The sequence below is a fragment of the Salvelinus fontinalis genome, chromosome 25, assembly GCF_029448725.1.
Source record: "Salvelinus fontinalis isolate EN_2023a chromosome 25, ASM2944872v1, whole genome shotgun sequence".
Taxonomy (NCBI): domain Eukaryota; kingdom Metazoa; phylum Chordata; class Actinopteri; order Salmoniformes; family Salmonidae; genus Salvelinus; species Salvelinus fontinalis.
The window spans coordinates 10103957-10128257 of NC_074689.1; the positions used below are offsets into that span (position 1 = coordinate 10103957).

The window sequence follows — 24301 nt, forward strand, 5'->3', positions numbered from 1 at the left end:
CAATTCTTCAACCATTCCTGGACCTGTGACCAAAAACGAGCTACATGCGGACAATACCAAAATAAATTGTCTAATGACTCTGCCTCCTCACAGTAGAATCTACAGAGCTGGGAAGATTGTATCCCCCATATATATAACATTCTATTAGTTGCAAGAATTTTGTACAATAATTTAAATTGAAAAATTAGAAGTTTTGAATCTGGCGTTGTTTTGCGTATCAATTCATAAACCATGTGCCATGGAATGGGTACATCGAAAATCTCTTCCCAACTATTTTGCAATTTATATGGCACAGCTGTAAGTTTTTTGGTCCTTAAATGAAATTGGTATATGTTTTTATTTATCACACTTTTCTTTAACCATTTATGTTCTTTAATATAAGGCCGACATACAAGTTCCTTACTTTTATCCCCTTCCACCTGCCTCTTCCATTTTTGTGGTAATGCTGCAATTAATTGGTTGTAATTTTGGGTAGAGCAGACATTTCCATATGTCTGTGTTAGCTGCATGTGTGACATTACTCCACCAGTCCTATTTATGATATCATTCACAAAAATTATACCTTTTTTAAACATTTCTTCGATAAATACAGTTTTTTTATCAATTACTATATTTGAATTTAACCACAAGATTTGTTGTACTATTTGTTCCGTCCTTTCAGGTGGATTAAACTTAAAGCGGAAGTAGCTTCCCTTTGCTGCCTGCGCCTTGCGCGCGAAGGACATCGGACTCGCCTCCTTCCAAGCTTAGTTTAGCCAGTAATATTTCTCCGGTCATGTTTTTACCCGTTATAGGTGTTAACAGCATCATAAGGTAGTTAATTTGAACCGTGGTATAGCAATTTATATCCTTTTAGTGCGATTTTGAGGCATTGCTTTGTTGTGCACTTTGACGCGCTGGGCACATTTCGGGGTCCCGGTCGTACGTTAGTGGGCATTTCGACGGACAAGTGGACATCTTTCGACCAAAAGAAGATTAGACCCAAGAAAGGATTCTTTGCCCAAGATTCTGATGGAAGAACAGCTCACAGTAAGAACAATTTATGATGATAAATCGTGTTTCTGTCGAAAAATGTTAAACGCTTACGCCGCCATTTTGTTTTGTATAGCTTCGCTTGGCGCAACCTGTATTGAAAAGTAAGGATAATTTAAAAAATGTAAATCAGCGATTGCATTAAGAACTAATTTGTCTTTCGATTCCTGTCAAGTATATGATTAGCTATTGATTAAACTAGATCACTCAAAGATGGCGACCGACATTTCCAGGCTTGTTTTGCTACTATTTTCATTGTATAACCACGTTTTTTTATGGCTAAATATGCACATTTTCGAACAAACTGTATATGTATGTTGTTACAGGAGTGTCATCTGAAGAATTCTGAGAAGGTTAGTGAAAAAATTAATATATTTTGGCGATGATACGATATCGCTCTCTTTGGCTAGAATCAGTGCTCGGGTAACGTTTGCGTATGTGGTATGCTAATATAACGATTTATTGTGTTTTCGCTGTAAAACACTTAGAAAATCTGAAATGTTGTCTGAATTCACAAGATCTGTGTCTGTCCATTGCTATGTGCTGTGTATTTTTAAGAAATGTTTTATGATGAGTAAATTGGTAATACACGTTGCTGTCTGTAGTAATTCTAGGAGCTTTGGTGAGATTTGTGATGCTGGCTGCAATGGCAAACTATGATTTATACCTGAAATATGCACATTTTTCTAACAAAACCTATCCTATACCATAAATATGTTATCAGACTGTCATCTGATGAGGTTTTTTCTTGGTTAGTGGCTATCAATATCTTAGTTTAGCCGAATTGGTGATAGCTACTGGTGTTGAGAGAAAATGGTGGACAAAGAAAAATTGTGATTTTTGCTAACGTGTTTAGCTAATAGATTTACATATTGTGTCTTCCCTGTAAAACATTTTAAAAATCTGAAATGGTGGCTTTATTCACAAGATCTGTATCTTTCATTAGGTGGCTTGGACTTGTGATTTAATGATATTTAGATGCTACTATTTAATTGTGACGCTATGCTAGCGATGCTAATCAGTGTGGGGGGGGGTGGGGGGTGCTCCCGGATCCGGGGTAGAGGCTCGTTAGAGGTTAATTTAGACAAAAATCATGAATAATGAAGTTTTCTTACAAGTGTATATGGTTAAGCATGATTTTAATCTGCGAGAGAAGGGCTACCCCTGGTGGAAAGAGGCTGTACGGCACAAAATGAGTTGCAAATGACGATGTAACGTACAGCGTCAAAGGGGCCAGTTTTTTTATATTTTCTCCAATACTGTTAGTCCATTACAATGTCAATCAATGCTGAATTGAAACGTAGTTTACACCCCGGATTTTGATGACAACACAGTCCCATTCGTTTTCATTGTAGCCTCGTTTGAATGTCACGGTTACGCACATTTGTACGGAATGGGGTGAGTTTACGTGAACTAGCTGATGGGATCCAGCTAATGTGAGGTAGCTTATCAACATGCATTTATTCTAAAATATGCCATGATCCTTCTTGCTTTACATCTGACAGATATTGCTACCATAGGTAGCTAGATAATAATGGCTTACGTTAATTGCAGTTTAGTTAATTAACTAGCTAGCTATGCGTAAAACTGACAGTCTGGCTGTAAAACACAACTTGTTAGCTATCTAGCTAACCAACTACTACTGTAGCTAGCTTGACACTCACTCAGTAACGTTAACTTACCTTGCTTTTCAGGACAACTCAACATTCTTCTTCCCAATTCAGGTTGACTCCTTCTTGCCTATTTCCGTTTCTCAGGCTTCTTCTAGATTCAAAACTTTATGGCTGTAGACAGTCCGGAATCCTATTTTCAAAAAGCAACCCACTCATTACACAGCCACCCGGTGCAGTGAATGGCTCAGTGTTCAAACGGTGTTCACTGGCACAGCAGCATCGATTTTCTCAAATGTGACCCATTATAGAAAGCTGGGCTTAAGTCGCATGTCACTTCTTCACACTAGTGACGTTACAATTCATACCGGAGGTCTGAGGTATGCGTCAAAATCACTAAGCAGAGTTTACTTCGAAGCAGTTTGCCGAAGCTTGTATCACTTTATCAGAAGCATGTGATCAATGATATCTGACACTTAGTTTTGTCGAACAACTACCTAATTGGGTTGGTATTGGTTTCGGTAGAAGACAAAAAAGGCTGCCCTGCGCACGATGTCATCTGTAATAATTTGGCCTTTTTCAAATTATTTTGATCAGAAGGTGCCACTAGTGTACAATGTGTTGATCAAAGCCTCACGTCATGAACATATTTTTGACACAATTGGTTGGAAATGCTCAATGCTTCAGGAAGCTTCATTTCCCCATCACTATTTCACAGGAGAGGCAATTGAATGTACTTTTTTTTAAATCAAAGTGTGAACTTAATATAATAAACATGTGCCTTAATAACAAACGTGTATGCACTCTGTAAATATAAATAAAATGTGAAATCACAAAGCTGTTTAGACATGGAGAAAATATAGAATCTTGCCTAGTCATGATTGGTTGAGACAACGAGGGGGGTGGGAAATTCACAAGAAAGAGAGTCCATTCTGTCACTAAAGGCTTCTCTGTCAAATGATACATCCTGCTCACTGCTACCGCAGATATTTTAAAGATCTGTTGGATTTACTCATATTTTCATCATGGACAACATGCAAAGTGTAGCTACAGCTTTCAATACCAGTGTTGTTCTGAAGACAGCTCTGTCTTCTGTGGCTAAAGCAGTCTGGACTGGTTGAAGACGAGTGGCATGGGACGGATTATTTTGAAAGGTTTCCACTCTGCCGTGAATCATTATAATCCATACACCGGTAAGAGTCTATATTTAAAATTCCAAGATAGCTACATGTACATTATAGTTGAAGTCGGAAGTTACCATACACTTTAGCCAAATACATTTAAACTCAGTTTTTCACAATTCCTGACATTTAATCCTAGTAAACATTCCCTGTCTTAGGTCAGGATCACCCCTTTATTTTAAGAATGTGAAATGTCAGAATAATAGGAGAGAGAAGGATTTATTTATTTCATCACATTCCCAGTGGGTCAGAAGTTTGCATACACTCAATTAGTATTTGGTAGGATTGCCTTTAAATTGTTTAACTTGGGTCAAACGTTTCTGGTAGCCTTCCACAAACTTCCCACAATAAGTTTGAATTTTACCCCATTCCTCCTGACAGAGCTGGTGTAACTGAGTCAGGTTTGTAGGCCTCCTTACTTGCATGTGCTTTTTCAGTTGTCTGCCCACACATTTTCTATGGGATTGAGGTCAGGGCTTTGTGATGGCCACTCCAATACTTTGACTTTGTTATCCTTAAGCCATTTTGCCACAACTTTGGAAGTATGCTTGGGGTCATTGTCCATTTGGAAGACCCACTTGCAACCAAGTTTTAACTTCCTGACTGATGTCTTGAGCTGTTGCTTCAATATATCCACATTTTCCTACCTCATGATGCCATCTATTTTGTGAAGTGCACCAGTCCCTCTTGCAGCAAAGCACCCACACAATATAATGCTTCATGGTTGTGATGGTGTTCTTCGGCTTGCAAGTCTCCCCCTTTTTCCTCCAAACACAACGATGGTCATTATGGCCAGAAAATTATACTTTTGTTTCATCAGACCAAAGGACATTTCTACAAAAAGTACGATCTTTGTCCCCTTGTGTAGTTGCAAACCGGAGTCTGGCTTTTCTATGGCGGTTTTGGAGCAGTGGCTTCCTCCTTACTGATCGGTCTTTCAGTTTATGTCGATATAGGACTCGTGAGTTACTCTGGATATAGATAGTTTTGTACCTGTTTCCTCCAGCATCTTCACAAAGTCATTTGCTGTTGTTCTGGGATTGATTTTCGCTTTTCACACCAAGGTACGCACCAAGGTACATTCATCTCTAGGAGACAGAATGAGTCTCCTTCCTGAGCAGTATGACGGCTAGTGTGCTCCCATGGCGTTTATACTTGCATACTATTGTATGTAGAGATGAATGTGGTACCTTCAGGCTTTGGAAATTTCTCCCAAGGATGAACCAGACTTGTGGAGATTTACAAATTTTTTCTGGGGTCTTGGCTTATTTCTTTTGATTTTCCCATGATGTTAACCTCTAACGCCTCACAAACCCGGATCCGGGAGCACCCCCATCAAAAAATCTGACTAGCATAGCCTAGCCTAAAGCCACAGGGATATCATATAATAAGTCCAAGACACCAAATGAAAGATACACATCTTGTGAATCAAGCCATCATTTCTGATTTTTAAAATGTTTTACAGGGAAGACACAATATGTAAATCTATTAGCTAACCACGTTAGCAAAAGACACCACTTCTTTACTCCACCATTTTTTTACTCCATCAGTAGCTATCACAAATTCGACCAAATAAAGATATAAATAGCCACTAACAAAGAAACAACCTCATCAGATGACAGTCTGATAACATATTTATTGTATAGCATATGTTTTGTTAGAAAAATGTGCATATTTCAGGTATAAATCATAGTTTACCATTGCAGCCACCATTACAACTCTCGCCAAAGCGACTAGAATAACTACAGAGACCATCGTGTATTAGCTAATTACTCATCATAAAACATTTCTTAAAAATACACAGCGTACAGCAGATGAAAGACACAGATTGTGTGAATCCAGCCAATATTTCAGATTTTCTAAGTGTTTTACAGCTAAAACACAATATAGCGTTATATTAGCTTACCACAATAGCAAAAATCACCCCAGCATTGATTCAAGGCAAAAAGAGCAATAACGTATAAACCACCAATATATATTATTTTTTTCACTAACCTTCTCAGAATTCTTCAGATGACAGTCCTGTAACATCATATTACACAATGCATATAGAGTTTGTTCGAAAATGTGCATATTTAGCGGCACAAATCGTGCTTATACAATGAGAATAGTGTCCAAATACTCAAGCAATCTGTCCGGCGCCATCTTGGAAAGGCACCTATTCTTATCGAAAACTATTCATAAACTTGACTAAAAAAATACAGGTTGGACAGCAATTGAAAGACAAATTAGTTCTTAATGCAATCGCTGAATTACATTTTTAAAATTAACGTTACTGCGCAATACAGGGTGCGATAACGCAAGGCTACACTGCAAGTAATGGCGTCTTATGCATTTTACTTTTTTCAACAGAACAATGAATTATCAGCATAAATAGTTCTTACTATTAGCTGAGCTTCCATCAGAATCTTGGGCAAGGTGTCCTTTGTCCAAAAGAATCGTTGCTGGGTTGGAGAAAGTCATCTTCCACGTTGCAATTAGCAGTAAACAATGGCATGCGAGAGAGAGATACCCAACTTCCTACAACGCCAGAAAATGAAATACCCGAAAATCGCAATATACTGACATAAACTGATATAAATCGGTTTAAAATAACAAGATTATGATGTCTTTAAAGCCTATATCGAATAAAAACACAGACGGAAATGTCTAAGATCTATAACCGATGTTTCCAGAAGAACGTGCCAAGGTCCTCAGTGCGTCAGAGCGAAGGGGAAAAGAACGATACACCTCATTTCCAATCAATTTATAGACTTTCAGCTCTGCCTAGAGACTCCATTTCAAGGCCCTCTATTCGCTGACACCCAGAGGAAGATGTATGCAGTGCATCTCAACCAATAGAAGACAGGCAGACTAATACACAGGTCTGAGAACAGGTTGGAAAAATCTGCATTCTCAACTGCATTCTCAAATAGGGAAAGTCCAGTTCTGTTTCACGCACAGACATAATTCAAACGTTTTTAGAAACTAGAGAGTGTTTTCTATCCAATAGTAATAATAATATGCATATTGTATGAGCAAGAATTGAGTACGAGGCAGTTTAATTTGGGAACGACTTTGTACTATGTTGAAATGGCACGCCCCTAGTGGCAAGAAGTTAAGCAAAGAGGCACTGAGTTTGAAGGTAGGCCTTGAAATACATCCACAGGTACACTTCCAATTGACTCAAATTATGTCAATTAGCCTATCAGAAGCTTCTAAAGCCATGACATCATTTTCTGGAATCTTCCAAGCTGTTTAAAGGCACAGTCAACTTAGTGTATGTAAACTTCTGACCCACTGGAATTGTGATACACTGAATTGTAAGTGAAATAATATGTCTGTTAACAATTGTTGTAAAATTACTTATATCATGCACAAAGTAGATGTCCTAACCGACTTGCCAAAACTATAGTTTGTTAACAAGACACTTGTGGTGTGGTTGAAGAACGTGTTTTAATGACCCCATCCTAAGTGTATGTAAACTTCCGACTTCAACTGTATGTTATTGCCTCAAATGTATCAGAAAGTATTTTTTATTTCTAGCTGTTGTTAGCTATATAGCTAGCTAGTTAGACAGTTGCATACAGGTACCGTTATAGTTTGCATTGTCCCACAACGAGACATTCATTGTTTACAGATGGCTTGTTGTGGAACCAAGCAACGTTAAGACAGCTCGCTTAGCTGGCCATTTGCATTCTGCTGTTAATGTTGATTGCTGATGTGCTAAGGCATGCATGACATGATGATAAACTTTTTCATGTTTAACTGCTAATCAAACCCCATGTTACATTATAGGGACACATGCTTCGTTTGCTAGCTAGCTAACCCCAATGAAATGATAGCTAAATAGCTAGCTAGCTACTGGATTATAGAATTTCGAGGTTGTATCCTGTGTCTGCATTGCCATTGTTGGGCTGGAAGCAGGTTAAGTGTGTGTACAGAGCATTTTAGTACAGCTGTAGCAGTGAACAGGCAATAACAAACTATAGGACACTAATTAATTAATATTTTAACCTATTTTTATGGAATTTGTCTTTCCGCATAAACCTGCTTTCCGCCATCAGTCAGGGATGCAAGCTAGTCGCCTGTTGACAAAATCTGCCGTTTTGAATCCAAAATAGGTGACCTACGTGATTCGTGTACATCCGATGAGAAAAGTTTTGAAAGGGATGGTGGTAGGCTTTGGATCACTACTGGCTGTAAGCGAACGAGTGATGCGCGTTTGGAGCAATATTGGCTGTATCCAAGGCTCAGCCATTCGTTCACATAACAACGTAATGCAATGCAGCATGCTACAGAATAAAGAAGAGACAACCAACTAGCTAGTTACAGCATCAGCGCGCGCTCTGGAAAGGCAGCTTGCGAGTTACCGCAGCACGTCCCCTGAACAATAACGAAGAGGTAACGTTAGGTGAGAAGCCTGACCACGGAGACGGGGGTAAGAAGGTGATGAACCATACTTCATGAGCTGTAACCGAAAAACAACTGGCATTTGGAAAGTTTGAGGTGAGGAAGAAAGTGTGGTGGAACAAGTATTGTTAGCATTGTTAAGTATCTTGCTAGCTGGATCGAATTCTCCGTAAGCTAGCCAGAGAAATGTTGAGCAACATTAGCCAACTTATCTGATCAAATAATTGAGTTTATGGTGTGATAATATGCTTGCTAATAAAGTCAGAGAGCTAACTTGGGCTAGCTAACGTTACAACATCAGATGAGCTAACATTAGTACCCTAACCAATTCCCTATGGTATTAACTGGTATACGACTCCTTGCCGTTCTTCAAGTTATAACATGTTAACGTTAGTTGCTTACTGGAACCTGGCAATCTGTGTGAAATGTTTACTAGCTAACGAACTAACCACTATCTGTTAACTAATGTTCTCCCTCTACAGGATGTGGTTCATTTTCGGAATGAGAAAATAAGGTGAAAATTAGGCATTGCTTGTTAAACAAGTGGATTCAGGGATCAAGTGTAGCTGGAGCTGGGCCTGGCTTAAGCTGGATGCCACTATAGAGGTGAAAGGAACACTACACACTTTCCCTCTTTCATACTTTTTCAATACAGTGGATAAAAAGGGAGATTGCCAGGTCTGAAAGAGATGAGTTATGCCAACAAAGGGTATCATGCTCTGCTGGCACATTGTAGAACAGACGTCCACAGGCAGAAAGTGTACAATGTAATAATGTGCAGTGTCGCCCAAATATTGTTTTTGATGTGTTGAACTTGACAGTAACACTTGTGTGTGAGTGAGGGGACATTATATAAAAATGTTTACTCAGTGAATGTTATTTTTGCACACATGTAGTCTTGTGCACTTGATCGATGTCTACTATAGTGGCCACTATAAAAGAGCAAAAATAGAATGCCTGTTCATTCTATTTCTACTTTAAGATGTTTTTTTCCCCAAGTGTAATATGTTAATGTGTGTGCTCGCAAGTGTTCTATTATAAAGGCTGTCATGGCTAACTGCAATATTAGTGTGTTGTTTTTTCTCAATTTGAGAGTCTTTTACAGTAAAATCTAGGCAACAAATAACAGTATTCTTTAGATTTTTTTGCTGTGAGTTAGGTTCACATTAGCCACTTTTTATTTTATACGCAGAGACTGATCATGTAGATCATATTCTTTCTTGGTAAATTAGTTAACCAGCATTTTCCCCTAGCAGGTTATTTTTTTCATGTTTCAGTGCAAAAAGAAGTGTCATATTTTTTGGCCCTCACCAGTTTGCATCCCCGATCAGTGCAAAGAGATGATCGAGGGTGAACAAGCAACACTTCAGGTATTTTGTCTTTACTTTGACCTTATTGCTTGGACTTAGGAGTCAATGAATGCTATTGCTCATATGCAAGGTTTTAATGTCTTGTCTATTTTTGTCTACTTTCCTCCTTTACAGCTTTATTTGTCTGTAGCCTGGTGTTGCTGTGGCCAAGGAGCTTTCACTCAGATGGAACCATGTTTCAGCTACTGTGCAATGTTGACTCCTTCCTCCCAGAGATGTGAAAGCATCCCCCGGACGGGACACAACCTGGCAAACATATATTTTGGAGAAAATCAGCACTTTTACAATGAAAAGGCCATGGCCATTACATGTTCTGCTCCAAAGGGTAGGACAGCAATATGCTCTCAGGCTACTGTAGATTTATTTGTTCATATCAACACATGACCTGAACCAAAGTTACTCAAAGGATGTTTTAATATTGGCCTAGGTCTAGATATATATTTTTTTTGTTAAACCTTCATGTGTTTGTGTGTTTTAAATTTTCCTAATTGTAGGCAACTACCTTTAGCACTGGAAGTTAATAAAGTACTTTATTGTTGAAATATTTTTTTTTTTTTAAGCAATACCTCTTTAGCACTTGGCCACATTTACATGTGTTCCAATGTGGATGGGTGCATCTAAGGCTTTAGAAGGTGTGAACGATGCGAAATGGGCGTAAACAAAGAGCAGCACTGTAACTGTTCAATGTGAAAGGTTATCTTTATTATACAACAATAGGCAAATTAATACAGTAAATGGTTTTCCTAATGGGATAACTTGGTGAGATAATGTTCAGAGAATCAATTTTGGCAATTTTTTGGAAAGTAATCCTTTTCTAAATATGTTTCCCAAGGATGAAAGTAGAGCAAGTGTGAAAATCACAGCAAAATGTTTGAATGCCTTTTTTCTTCCAAATTGAATTATATGTTTATCAACTTCTAAAGCAGCACTACTTCCCCATGTTTCCTCCAACTACAGTGTATGATATACCATTTTGAAGCTCTAAGTCTGTACTTTTATCCAAGGTAAAAAACACAATTTCAAATTTTGGAACATAAGACTGAAAACAGACTGTCACAAATGTCGAATAACAAAAACAAAGTGACATACTGCATCGTATTGATATATATATGCACTACACATTATTGTTTGAGAGGCGATAATGTGAAACATTGCATTGAATGAAAATATAAATGTAGAACATCTTTAGTGTTTCCCCGGGGGTACAATAACTACTGCGCAGTTTAACCCCCTAAGGTCGATGTCCGTCCCCCGGCGGAAATCCAATTTGCAAAATAAAAAAATCCCCATATAAATCTGTCAGTTTAAGCTAGAAATATCAGGGTTTTTTGCATTGGATGTGTCTCAATCTACAGATTCCGCCTATGTCGCACTTCTGCATCTGCGGTAAAAAGTGACAGAGCTAGAGCGGTGTTTGTCAGACCGTGAGACATCCCGAAAATTGGTCTTCTCACAGACTATGAGATATCCCGAAAATCGGTCTCCTTACAAAATCGTTTGCAGTGTCCGAACAGTGTGGCCAACTGTTATGACCCCTCTATGAAAGATGAGACTCTCACGAACACGAAGATATTATCTGTTTTGCTCTACAACTCCCACAAGCTTCTTGGGACTCATCTGAAGCCTGTAAAGCCAATAACGTCAATAAAAAAATAGAATATTTTTTGCTACCGGCTGAGGCAAAATTTGAAATGGTGTTTTTTAAATTGAATAAAAGTAGAGACACAGAGCTAAAACATGGTATATCATACACTACAATTGAGGAACAATAGGGCAATTTATTCTGCTTTGAAATTTGATAAACTTGTGTCCCCACTTTTGAGAAAATGGCACTTGAATGTTTTGGTACACCTACTAGAAAGCTCTTCTTTGTCTACACTCATTCAGCATCGTTCACACCCTCGTAAGCCTTTTCCCCACCCGTCTCCTTAAACGTGAAGCCATGTCTAAACAATAAAATATTTCAAGACTAAAGGCTGGTTTATACTAGGTCTATCGACATGTCTGCATACAGTTGTCAGTCATTACGACGGGAAAATAAACTCATTATTTACAAGTTAACCTTTTTCACATGTGAGTTCCAAATATCTCTAACAGTCGCCCAGCTTTAGTATTTTTATGCACAAGATGTCAGAATGCACTCGCTGTTCCAAAACGTGATTGTTACTGTGAAGGATGGCTTTGTTTTCTTTTTAACAAAAATATAGGCCTTATAGAAATAGGACATGTTAATCACAAAACATAGCGTGACTGCTGAATAACAAGAAAACAGGAACTGAGCAGTGTAGTCACCGACAACTCAGCTCAAACTTCACAACAAACACTTGCGGATATCTGGATCCTGTGTGCTGTGAGGCTGGGACCAGCTTGGGCACCACCGATAGGCTAGCAAGTTTAAACCACGCTAAGTCTCTACTGCGACAGGCCAAGTCTAAAGTTGGAACTACATCTGTCACAGTATAAAAGAAGATGTCTGTACTATTTCAGTCAGTTCCCTGCTTTACCCTGCGTGGTGATACAGTGAACCCGCATATACGAAAATAGCATTTACCATTCTGAGTTTATGTTAAATAAAAATACTTAAAGTATATTCGGTGACTCTGAATCACATTTTATCCTGATACCAGATTAGATTGACGCAACCCTTTACATTACACAACAGGACAGTTAACCCATGCTGCCTGCTAATTATACATTAGCTATCTTTCAACTTGTCAATTTCTAATTCATTTCTACAACAGTTTAAATTGAGGTGTGTTCCACTTCCTCAATAATTCACATAAGAAGTAGCCCATTTCACGTTGAGGCTTTACTGTTTTAAGCTTTACTTAGCCGGATAAACTTTTTTAACGAGAGCCCAAGCACCTCCCCAGTGTTTCAAGTATTCAGACATTTGCAAATCTCTAGCCAGAAAAGTCCTTGCACAAACTTTTTCTCCCTGGCACATTTTCTGGATCGCACTCGCATTCCCTTCATTGTGGTTTTCCTTATAAATAATAACTTTGAACATGTGTGCAATCCTATCAAAGAAAGTGCCTTATTTTCTGTATTGCGTGTTGTCGTTCCTACTATAGCATGCCATATGTATGGAGCGTAATGTATTTACTGTTTAATTCACATTTTCAGATCGTGCATTCCGATTCTTGCATAGATTGTAATGTGTGTAAAATACTTTTTTGAAGGTTGTACTGATTTATGATGAGCTAATGCGAAGCTATTTGCCAGCGTTCTGTTGTGCCATGTTAGTTGACGTCATACAATGCATTCTGGTTATCGTGTAGGCGTCTGTCAGACCAAAGATGTTATAACAAAACGAGGTGAAGGGATAGTTTACTCGACAGACTTATGGAGCATTCAAGACAATTGGGAATTCAAATCATGGTCAAATCATGACGTCAATGATGTTCATGTTGGAAAGTTGGAGCTCTAGAAAGAGGATGACCGTTCAAAGCAATTTTTCCAATCTGACGATGATCTGTGGGGGTGAAAACAACATTTTATTTCCTTTGTGATTTGCCATAAACTGTAAACGACTTGTCAAGTCGTATACTCGGATTGTTGTATACACTGTATTAAGTACATTGAAGATTTGCAATATGCTGAAAAGTGTCCAAACTAAGTATATATTTTTCAGGCAATGGGCGCAGCTATCTTTGCCTTTGTTTATTTGCATTTTATAGTGGGATTCTGGGATTAGGGAGTTTTCACTTGTCTTAAACAAACATTGCTGCTATCCTAAAGAGTTTAGGTGCTGTTAGCTTAGCCGACACACATCTCTTTTCTAAGCAATATTACATTTCTCTCTTGTTCTCACCAGATATGTTGTACATAGTAAGCAAGTCTAGCTGTTACAGTAGGTTGTTAACTTAAGTTTAGTTTTTTTGTCAGCGCAATCTGTTATTTAGACTGGTTCATGGAATGAGTTTGGTCGTAGATGTGTGACGCTTGGATGATGAAGTTTACATTTGTCTTTTACAAATAAAAGGTCGAATTGAGCAATAAAGTTATGACGACCTTTACTTCCTATCAGATCAACACATTGATTAGATGCTCTTCAGACAACAATGCTGTTTAGATGCATTTGTTGCATCATAAATTATTTTGCTACTATTCCAATCAAATAGTTGCGATGGTTCACAAATATGTGATCGTACACATCAACACATCAAAGGGTTAAATCAATTTCACCATGAAATTCACCAGTACTGACACTCACTCCGCAGCAGTTGGGTATGTGAGCTGAACACGCAGCAACCCAGACCCCTCTACTGTCGGAGATTACACATGCTGACTATTTAAAAAAATAAAATCAACTTTAAAAGTGTCTCATTTAGTCCTAGTTGGGCATTATACACTGAGTATACCAAACATTAGAAACAGCTTCCTAATATTGCGTTGCAACACGCCAGGGATGCTGGCCCATGTTGTCTCCAATGCGTCCTACAGTTGTCAAGTTGGTTGGATGTCCTTTGGGGTGGTGGACCATTGTCGATACACAGGGGAAACTGTTGGTTGTAATTGCCAATTGGGTAATTGTATGGGGGCAAGTGCTTATATTATGTAGGCCTAACTCTTTGAGCTCCTTTTAGACAGATTCTATTTGGTTTCTTAGGGGGAACCAGGCTGTAGAGTCTTGCCCTCTACCTGTGACAGGTTAAGGCTGATACAGAGGGTATTTCTTTTGGGCTATTGCCCATGCATATTTGGTAAATCTACTTGTATATTTTGTATGATAAATCTACACTCTGAGCATGTCAACCTCCATTGCCTTCTTCCTGCATTGCCTTCTGATTTCATGCCTTTATGAATACTACAATTTGTCCATTGGACAACCTGATGGTGAGGTGTGATTCATCACTGCAGAGTCCAATGGCGGCGAGCTTGACACCACTCCAGCCGACACTTGGCATTGTGCATGGTGATCTTAGGCTTGTGTGCAGCTGCTCAGCCATGGAAACCCATTTCATGAAGCTCCCGACAAAGAGTTATTGTGCTGACATTGCTTTTCAGAGGCAGTTTGGAACTCGGTAGTGAGTGTTGCAACCGAGGACAGACAATTTTTACATTGCTACGCGCTTCAGCACTCGGTGGTCCCGTTTTGTGAGCTTATGTGGCCTACCACTTCGCAGCTGAGCCATTTTTGATCCTTGACATTTCCACTTACAGTTGACCAGGGAAGCTTTAGCAGGGCAGGAATTTGATGAACTAACTTGTTGGAAAGGTGGCATCCTACGACGGTACCATGTTGAAAGTCACTGAGCTCTTCAGTAAGTCCAGTCTACTGGCAATTTTCTTTTGAGATTGCATGGCTGTGTAAACGATTTTATAAACCTGTCAGCAACGGGTGTGGCTGAAATAGCCAAATCTACTAATATGAAGGGGTGTCCACATACTTTTGTATATACAGTGCCTTTGGGAAGTATTCCGACCCCTTGACCTTTTCCCAATTTTGCTGCGTTACAGCCTTATTCCAAAATGGATTAAATAAATAAAAACCCTCAGCCATTTACACACAATATCCCATAATGAGAAAGCTAAAACAGGTTTTTAGAAATGTTCCTAATTTATATATTTAAAAAAAGGTACATTATTTACACAAGTATTCAGACCCTTTGCTATGAGACTCGAAATTGAGCTCAGATCCATCCTGTTTCCATTGATCATCTTTGAGTTGTTTCTACAACTGTATTTGAGTCCACCTGTGGTAAATTCAATTGATTGGACATGAGTTGGAAAAGCACACACCTGTCTATATAAAGGTCCCACAGTTGACAGTGCATGTCAGAGCAAAAACCAAGCCATGAGGTCGAAGGAATTGTCCGTAGAGCTCCGAGACAGGATTGCGTGGGCACAGATCTGGGGAAAGGTACCAAAACATTTCTTCAGTATTGAAGGTTCCCAAGAACACAATGGCCTCCATCAAATACTCCTCAGCACCCCCCTCAGATGATCCCGCAGGTGAAGAAGCCGGATGTGGTGGTCCTGGGCTGGCGTGGTTACATGTGGTCTGTGGTTGTGATGCCGGTAAGACGCATTGCCAAATTCTCTAAAATGATGTTGGGGGCAGCTTAGAGTAGAGAAATGAACATCAATTCTTTAGCAACAGCTTTGATGGACATTCCTGCAGACAGCATGACAATTTCACGATCTCTCAAAACTTGAGATATCTGTGGCATTGTGTTGTGAAACAAAACTGCTCATTTTAAAGTGCCCTTTTATTGTCACTAGCACAAGGTGCACCTGTGTAATGATCATGCTGTTTAATCAGTTTATTCATATGCCACACCTGTCAGGTGATGGATTATCTAGCCAAAACAGAAATGCTCACTAATAAGGATGTAAACACATTTTTGAAAAAAATATTATTTTTGTGTGTATGGAACATTTCTGGGATTTTTATTACAGCTTATGAAACATGGGACCAACACTTTACATGTAGCGTTTATATTTTTGTTCAGTGTATATATACAGTGCATTTGGAAAGTATTCAGACCCCTTCCCTTGTTCCACATTTTGTAACGTTACAGCCTTATTCTAAAATATATTAAATTGATTTTTCCCTCATCATTCCACACACAATAGACCAGAATGACAAAGTGAAAACAGGTTTTTATACATTTTTGCAAATGTATAAAAAAACTGACATACCTTATTTAAATAAGTATTCAGACCCTTTGCTATGAGACTCAAAATTGAGCTCAGTTGCATCCTGTTTCCATTGAACATCTTTGAGATGTTTCTACAACTTTATTGAAGTCCACCAGTAAGAATTTCAATTGATTGGACATTATTTGGAAGGGCACACGTCTGTCTATTATTGTGACTTTACTTTCATTAATCTGATGACTATTTATTTTAATCTACTAACTATGTATAATTGTTACCCGATTTTAAATCAATCATGTAACAATTATCTCAATAGGATTTGGGGCACCACAGAAGAAGTTGTTTAAATAGTTACCATCTCCCGAATTAAACTCGATAACATCCATAAAACAGTCAAAATTTTTATCATAACCTCTTATCATTTCATCATTCTGAACAGTCATAACCTTCTTGGATCTGCAAAAACCCCAGCCTTGTTAATTTTTCAGTACTATACAAATGTATTTAATGATTTATTTACTAGCTAACTAAATAATAACACAGAATAAACACACACACACACATACTACATGCGTCATGGTCCCTAGTGGACTGACAAAATATGGCGGCTTATACACAACGAATGAATAGGGGTGGGGAGAAGAGAGAGATAGTGAAAAAGGGACACTTATTGTGGACACGTTCTATAACTTTTCTCCCATTAATCATATACTTTGCACATGAACCGTCACCTGTTTAGAGTAAGAAATCATGAATGTATTTAGGTGTGAAATGCCTTCGTTTGTCGTTTTTCTCTGTCAGAACCAAGCCTTTTTGAAAAGGGTTTGGTTGGGCCTTTACGCTGCACACTTGTACATGCTCTGATTGTCCACCAGAGGTCACAATGTCCATTTTCTTAGTTGTCCGGACTCCATAGGGTGTTTCCTCAGAACTTCTTCTTAGCTGTAACAGTGATTGTCTGAGAGGGGAGTTATCTCCACCTCGTGTGGATAATCAGAGTTTGAACCACTTTACACATGCAGCTGCAGACTAGTGATTTCCTGGACGGGTAGGTAAAGTAATTTTCCTCACCTTGTGTTGAGGTTCAACATTTCAAACGTGTAGCTCTCTGCCTCAAGTCTCCTGGTCTAATGTTACATTCGTTACCAAGGCGTTTTATGCACTATGCTCAAAGGGGACGGCTCCGCACCCTTAGAAGTTATCTCTTATGACTCCTAAAATCACATTCCTATCTTAACAAAAATAATTCTCATATTTAATATATGCACAACGTATTAGATGGAAACGTGACAGATGAATACGGTATCCTTTCCAAGTTACAGTATTTTGTCCATTCAGTTTTTAATGACATCACAAAATGAAAAACAATATGACATTCGTTTTCTACATCTCCCCAATGACCACTCCCCACATTCTTTATGTTAGAATTATTGTACAATTATCCACTTTTTGGACATTAGAGTTTTGGCCTGGCAAAAGTCTCTGGAGACAAAGGGACCCACCTACCGGAGGGTTTGGAGAGAGTCCTCTAATGCTTAATTTACGACCGGGTGTGGAGGTGTCAAAAACCCCACACCAGTTTCCTGCTCCCCTCTGCGGGTGAGAGAATGTCTGTTTGTTGTCAGCCATTGCCAAGCTGATCTGATCCATTGTGATACTCACAGGACAGTCATGACACTATATACGGTCCCACAGTTGACAGTGCATGTCATAGCAAAAACAAAGCCCTGAGGTCGAAGGAATTGTCCATAGAGCTCCTCCGGGCACAGATCTGGGGAAAGGTACCAAAACATTTCTGCAGCTTTGAAGGTTCCCAAGAACACAGTGGCCATTGTTCTTGAATGGAAGAAGTTTGGAACCACCAAGACTCTTCCTAAAGCTGGCCGCCTAGCCAAACTGAGCAATCGGGGGAGAAGGGCCTTGGTCAGGGAGGTGACCAAGATCCTGATGGTCACTTTGACAGAGTTCCTCTGTGGAGGTGGGAGAACATACCAGAAGGACAAACATCTCTGCAGCACTCCACCAAGCAGGCCTTCATGGTAGAGTGGCCAGACAGAAGCCACTCTTCAGTAAAAGGCACATGAAAGGTCACTTGGGAGTTTTACAAAAGGCACCTAAAGGACTCTCAGACCACGAGAAACAAGATGCGCCTTACTGCCAAGCGTCACATCTGGAGGAAACCTGGCACCATCCCTACAATGAAGCATGGTGGTGGCAGCATCATGCTTTGGGGATGTTTTTCAGCGGCAGGGACTGGGAGACTCATCAGGATAGAGGGAAAGATGAACAGAACAAAATACAGAGAGATCCTTGATGAAAACCTGCTCCAGAGCTCTCAGGACCTAAGACTTGGAGTGACAGTTCAGCCTCCAACAGGACAACGACCCTAAGCACACAGCAAAGACAACACAGGAGTGGCTTTGGGAGAAGTCTCAATGTCCTTGAGTGGCCCAGTCAGTGCCCAGACTTGAACCCGATCAAACATCTCTGGAGAGACCTGAAAATAGCTGTGCAGCGACGCTCCCCATCCATCCTGACAGAGCTTGAGGGAATCTGCAGTGAAGAATGGGAGAAACGCCCCAAATACTGTCGTGCCAAGCTTGTAGCGTCATATCCAAGAAGACTCAAGGCTGTAATCGCTGCCAAAGGTTCTTCAAGAATGTACTGAGTAAAGGGTCTGAATACTTATGTGATATTATATTATTTGCACAAAAAAAATAGAAAACATGTTTTTGCTTTGTCATTATGGGGTATTGTGTGTAGATTGATGAAGGGAAAAAAAATCTCATCCATTTTAGAATAAGGCTGTAATGTAACAAAATGTGGAAACAGTGAATGAGTCTGAATAGTTTACGAATGCACTGTATTTCTGTAGAATAGTCTGGTAGCTATTTCTTCTCATTTGTTGGATAAGTTGCCCAAGGGTAAAAGTATTTACTGTATTTCCTCCATTGCTGCAGTGAAACAATGGTGTATCGTTTTTTAATGGAAAAAAATGCAATGTAACCTTGATAGTTGTCCAGCACCACATAAATTAGACGAGTTATGGGAGGAAGACACATTCTTTATTCCAGCCCGGTAATGTGTCTCCCTATAGCTCCACTGATGCTGGAGCCCACAGAGTTGGCCATTTGTCTGTGTCCCCAGCATGTCCCACGCACACACCCACCTAAACCACAAACCATCAGCTTGAAATGAGATTCAGTTGACTGCATAATCTCTCTGTTCTGCTTAGCTGTGATTAATTGACACAAGTGTTTCTTATGGAGGGGACCAACCACAGCAACACACAACCATCTCACACTACATGAATCCATGAATCCATGGTCACACTCGCTCAATCAGTGTTTGAGCTAACAAAATGGCAGACCAGCTTTGAAGTCAATGGTCAGGGATTAACCTCTTAAAGCCCAATGAACAGGCAGTGAGGCGGATGCCCTTGATTTGAACAAAGTGAGAGTTTGTAATTCGATTTATTTTAAAAACAAAATGGCCACGTTTAAATACTGGTGTGGTGTTTGTAAGGAAATGCTAAGTGGTTAAATGCTAACATGGTGGCCAGTCATTACTCATTACAGTGTCAACGGTTTCGGAATGACACTGTAATTTGATGTTTCTCATCTGTAATGTTTTCTCCTACAATTAGCACGGTTGGTGAGCATATTTAGAGAGCTATCATTTAAGAAATACAAATACCTAGGTGTATGGTTAGACTGTAAACTCTCCTTCCAGACTCACATTAAGCATCTCCATCCAAAATTAAATCTAGAATCGGCTTCCTATTTCGCAACAAAGCCTCCTTCACTCATGCTGCCAAACATACCCTCGTAAAACTGACTATCCTACCGATCCTTGACTTTGGCGATGCCATTTACAAAAGAGCCTCCAACACTCTACTCAGCAAACTGGATGTAGTCTATCACAGTGCCATCCGTTTTGTCACGAAAAGCCCCATATACTACCCACCAATGCGACCTGTATGCTCTCGTTAGCTGGCCATCGCTACATATTCGTCGCCAAACCCACTGGCTCCAGGTCATGTATAAGTCTATGCTAGGTTAGCCCTGCCTTATCTCAGCTCACTGGTCACCATAACAACACCCACCCGTAGTATGTGCTCCAGCAGGTATATTTCACTGGTTATCCCCAAAGCCAACACTTTCTTTGGCCGCATTTCCTTCCATTTCTCTGCTGCCAATGACTGGAACAAATTGCAAAAATCTCCCTCTCTAACTTTAAGCATCAGCTGTCAGAGTAGCCTACCGATCACTGTACCTGTACACAGGCAATCTGTAAATAGCACACCCAACTACCTCATCCCCATATTGTTACTTATCCTCTTGCACCCCAGTATCTGTACTTGCACATCATCATCTGCCTTACCTCCCTACTCTTCTACATTTGCACACACTGTTTCTATTGTGTTATTGATTGTACATTTGTTTATGTGTAACTCTGTGTTGTTTTTGTCTCACTGCTTTGCTTTATCTTGGCCAGGTCGCAGTTGTAAATGAGAACTTGTTCTCAACTGGCCTACCTGGATAAATAAAGGTGAAATAAAAAAACAAATATCCATCTGGTGAATGTCCATCACGGTGCGAAAGGAATCTTAGATCAATACACAAGTAACCCTCAAAGACCCATGGACCATATTGTTAAGTCCACAGCTCTCATCCCAGGACCTTCTTTAGGGTTAGGCCCCTTTTTCTCAATTTCCGCCTGAATGACGTGCCCAAAGTAAACTGAATGTTGCTCAGGCCCTGGAGCCCGGAAATGCATATAATTGGTACCATTGGAAAGAAAACGCCATTGGAAAGAAAACACTTAACACATAGAAATGTTAAAATAGTGTAGGAGAATATAACACAATAGATATGGTAGTAGAAAATTCTGGGATTTTTTTGTGAGAGAGACCATCCTCTTAGAATGGGAAGTATAAGGTCATACTCCCTGGATGCAATTCCTATGGCTTCCACAGGGTGTCAGCAGTCTGTTCATGGTTTCAGGCTTGTAACTTCTAAAACGAATAAGAAATATCAGTTTTAGGACAGGGACAGTCTTGGAAATTTGTATTTGCGCGAGCCACTAGACAGGACACACCTGCTAAAATCGGTTTCCTATTGAACATACATCTTTCCGTAAGAAATATTATAGTTTGATTACCTTTTAGGGTATCTGAGGAGTATTTTGACTTGTTAAAACAAAGTTTAGGGGTAGATTTTCGATTCCTTTCTCTGCATGTTGAACTAGTTGATTACTCAAATCGATGGCGCCAACTATACTGACTTTTTGGGATATAAAGAAGGATTTTATCTAACAAAACGACACTACATGTTATAGCTGGGACCCTTTGGATGACAAAATAGAGGAAGATTTTCAAAATGTAAGTGAATATTTAACCGCTATTTGTGAATTTATCAAACCTGTGCCGGTGGAAAAATATTTTGATGTGGGGCCTGTCCTCAAACAATCGCATGGCATGTTTTCGCTGAAATAGCTATTGTAAATCGGACAGTGTAGTTAGATTAACAATAATTTAAGCTTTCCACTGACATGAGACACTTATATGTACCTAAATGTTCAATATCCATCATTTGTATGATTATTTATTTGAATTGCGCGGCCTCCAGTTTCACCGGAAGTTGTCCCGCTAGCGGGACGCCTAGTCCATTAACATTCATGTATGACTGCAACTAGGTGGCTTACTGACCCACATCAATAAACCATCAATAACCTCAATTTAGTTTATATTATAGCCCACCCAGTCATTAGATGCGTGTATCATATGAATGCAGAATGGATCGGAGTCAAATATTGCCGAAATCCTCCAAAACAACCAAACCATTTAATATACTCTGTAAGGTGGTTAATCTAAAAATAGTTTTGAAAAACTTTTATGTACTGTTTTTTTTCAAACATATATCCTACGTTTCAGAAATGTTTAGCTAGTAGTATGCAGATTAACCTGTCTGGCACTGGCGTTCCGCTAGCGGAACTCCTCCCACATTCCACTGAAAAGGAGCGCAGAGCGCGAAATTCAAAAGATATTTTTTAGAAATATTTAACTTTCACACATTAACAAGTCCAATACAGCAAATGAAAGATACACATCTTGTGAATCCAGTCAACATGTCTGATTTTTTTAAATGTTTTACAGCGAAAACACCACATATATTTATGTTAGCTCACCACCAAATACAAAAAAGGACACACATTTTTCACAGCACAGGTAGCATGCACAAAGCCAACCTAACTAACCAAGAACCAACCAAACTAACCAAGAAACAACTTCCTCAGATGACAGTCTTATAACATGTTATACAATAAATCTATGTTTTGTTCGAAAAATGTGCATATTTGAGGTATAAATCAGTTTTACATTGCAGCTACCATCACAGCTACCGTCAGAAATAGAATCGAAGCAGCCAGAGTAATTACAGACACCAACGTCAAATACCTAAATACTCATCATAAAACATTTCTGAAAAATCGATGGTGTACAGCAAATGAAAGACAAACATCTTGTGAATCCAGCCAATATTTCCGATTTTTTAAGTGTTTTACAGCGAAAACACACTATAGCATTATATTAGCTTACTACAATAGCCTACCACAATACCGTATTCATTCATCGAGGCACGTTAGCGATAGCAATAGGCACGTTAGGGATAGGGAATAAACCAGCAAAAGATATTAATTTTCACTAACCTTCATAAACCTTCATCAGATGACAGTCCTATAACATCAGGTTATACATACACTTATGTTTTGTTTGAAAATGTGCGTATTTAGAGCTGAAATCAGTGGTTATACATTGTGCTAACGTAGCATCTTTTTCCCAGAATGTGCAGATATTTTTATGGCACTCAACTATTCTGACCAAATAACTATTCATAAACGTTACTAGAAAATACATATTGTATAGGAAATTATAGATACACTAGTTCTTAATGCAATCGCCGTGTTAGAATTCTAAAAATAACTTCATTACGACATGCAGCTTACGTTATAGCGAGAGAGTACCCAAAATCTGGGCGCAAACGACTATTTCACATGTTGGACAGATATATGAAATAGCATCATAAAATGGGTCCTACTTTTGATGATCTTTCATCAGAATGTTGTACAAGGGGTCCTTTGTCGGGAACAATCGTTGTTTGGTTTTAGAATGTCCTCTTCTCCAGTCAATTAGCGCGGAAAGCCAGCAAAGTGGCGCGAAGCTCTCCTTCCTTAACAAAGGCACACAAGCAACACGCCTAACGTCCCGAATAAATTTCAATAATCTAATAAAACTATATTGAAAAAAACATACTTTACGATGATATTGTCACATGTATCAAATAAAATCAAAGCCGGAGATATTAGTCGTCCATAACGACAGTTTTACAGAAGGCAAAACCAATTCACGCGCTCTCCAGAAAACAGGAAACTGGTGACACGTCATGCCGAGAGCTTTTCGACCCCAGATCAAGTTATACACTCCATTTCTTCTCTCACTGCCTGTCGACATCTAGTGGAAGACGTATGAAGTGCATGTATACTGATATATATGAAGCCCATTTATAGGCAGGCCCTAGAACAGAGCATCGATTTCAGATTTTCCACTTCCTGTCAGGAAGTTTGCTGCAAAATGAGTTCTGTTTTACTCTCAGATATAATTCAAACGGTTTTAGAAACTAGAGAGTGTTTTCTATCCAATAGTAATAATAATATGCATATTGTACGAGCAATAATTGAGTACGAGGCCGTTTAAATTGGGCACGATTTTCCCCCAAAGTGAAAACAGCGCCCTCTGTCCTCAACAGGTTAAACTCTTTAGTAAATGAGAAACACTTCTGGTCTGTCTGAGAGAACTGGGTCTGGATGATAGATGAAGGAGAGGGACCACATTGTTAAGGAGAGGCTGTTCCTGTGACGTCTTCTAGTGAGTCCAACCGGTCTTTCAACATCCATTTTCTCCCCTTGCCTCTATTCTCAACCCAAGCCTCCCTCCTTGTCTCTGGAGTGTAATCTGTCTCTTCACCAAGCGCCCTCTTTATTTAGACACCTCCACCCCTCCACCTCATCCCTCTATCCCCTGTCCTCTTCCACTTTGCCACGTCTTCTATTC

The 24301-nt window shown here is 39.3% G+C and overlaps 1 protein-coding gene across 1 annotated transcript in view; it reads left to right on the top strand.

Moving 5' to 3' along the window:
- Window positions 1–24301, top strand: part of LOC129822824 (cadherin-18-like) — a 388426-nt gene that overhangs the window by 134275 nt on the left and 229850 nt on the right. The gene's annotated exons all lie outside the window — the stretch shown is intronic.